The sequence below is a fragment of the Acanthisitta chloris genome, unplaced genomic scaffold (assembly GCF_000695815.1).
Source record: "Acanthisitta chloris isolate BGI_N310 unplaced genomic scaffold, ASM69581v1 scaffold9500, whole genome shotgun sequence".
NCBI classification, from domain to species: domain Eukaryota; kingdom Metazoa; phylum Chordata; class Aves; order Passeriformes; family Acanthisittidae; genus Acanthisitta; species Acanthisitta chloris.
In genome coordinates, this window is record NW_008653311.1 from 6,654 (window position 1) to 7,710 (window position 1,057).

A 1,057-nucleotide genomic window follows, 5' to 3' on the forward strand; every position below is an offset into this window, starting at 1 on the left:
GTGCACTTCAATGCAATTGAACAGGAGTTCTTTTACAGGAAAGAGACAACACTAATAGTAAATTTCTGAGAAATATGGACAGAAATAATGCAATCAAATTTGAACAATGTGTTCATGTGTATCGCAGCAGTATTTGTTTTAAGCTGGTAGGTACCAGTTCTTACTGTCGTTAGGGCATTTAAGTGGGGAGTACATTTTGAACTCTGAAATGAAAAGAAGCTAAATGAAATAAATCTTTTTCTTACTGTAACAAAATGAAAAAAATATAAATACTTGCTTGTTAATGTTCTGAGGTGCCAGTTTTGAAATACTTCCCCACTTTGAAAAAGAACAGGGCAAACTGATAGGAGCTGTAAACTAAACAGGTATTAGTAACCAATTCTAATTGAATTCAGCCTACATGAATTAAAGATTACTTTGAAAACGCAAATAAACACAAGCACTGAAATACTTTTAATAAACATAAAGCATTATACAATTTCATTTATAGAGTAGGGATTGTAATTCTGAACCTTAAGTTTTCTTGCATTCAAAGACAGTGATTGGACTATTAATAAAAGATTACTGCTCAGTGTTTTGTTTTGTATTTATAGTGACAATTTTTCCCCTTTTATGAAACAAACTGGACTTAAAAAGATAATTTGGTGACATTACAAAGCATGAAATAATGATCTATTGTGTAATTTATACACTGTACCTCTTTGTGGGTTTTCCAATTAGTCATTTTACCTTGGCCGTTTTTAATTATTATTTATTGTAGACTATAAATATGGCAGTTCATATAACCAACTTCAGAACTGGAGGCCTAGAAATACAGTAGGGTGTGAACAATAATGCAAAATGATAGCAAGAATGTCAGGGGCCGTTCTTTGTTGTGTCATTCATGCTGTCTTCCTTTTTCCATGAAGCGCATGAATATTTCACATATCTGCATCCTCATCCTCTATTCTTCTTGACTAATTTTCAGACTGTCTGAATTTGCATTTCACATGGTAGCTGATTAGGAGATGCCGAGTGCAGCAGCGAAGCCTCAGCAGGCGGTTTCCATGGTGACCTT

The 1,057-nt window shown here is 33.9% G+C and overlaps 1 protein-coding gene across 1 annotated transcript in view; it reads left to right on the forward strand.

Annotated features, from left to right (window-relative positions):
- The window catches only part of LOC103807695 (serine/threonine-protein kinase Nek7-like), a 12,884-nt gene that overhangs the window by 6,412 nt on the left and 5,415 nt on the right, over nt 1–1,057 (forward strand). The window lies entirely within an intron of this gene.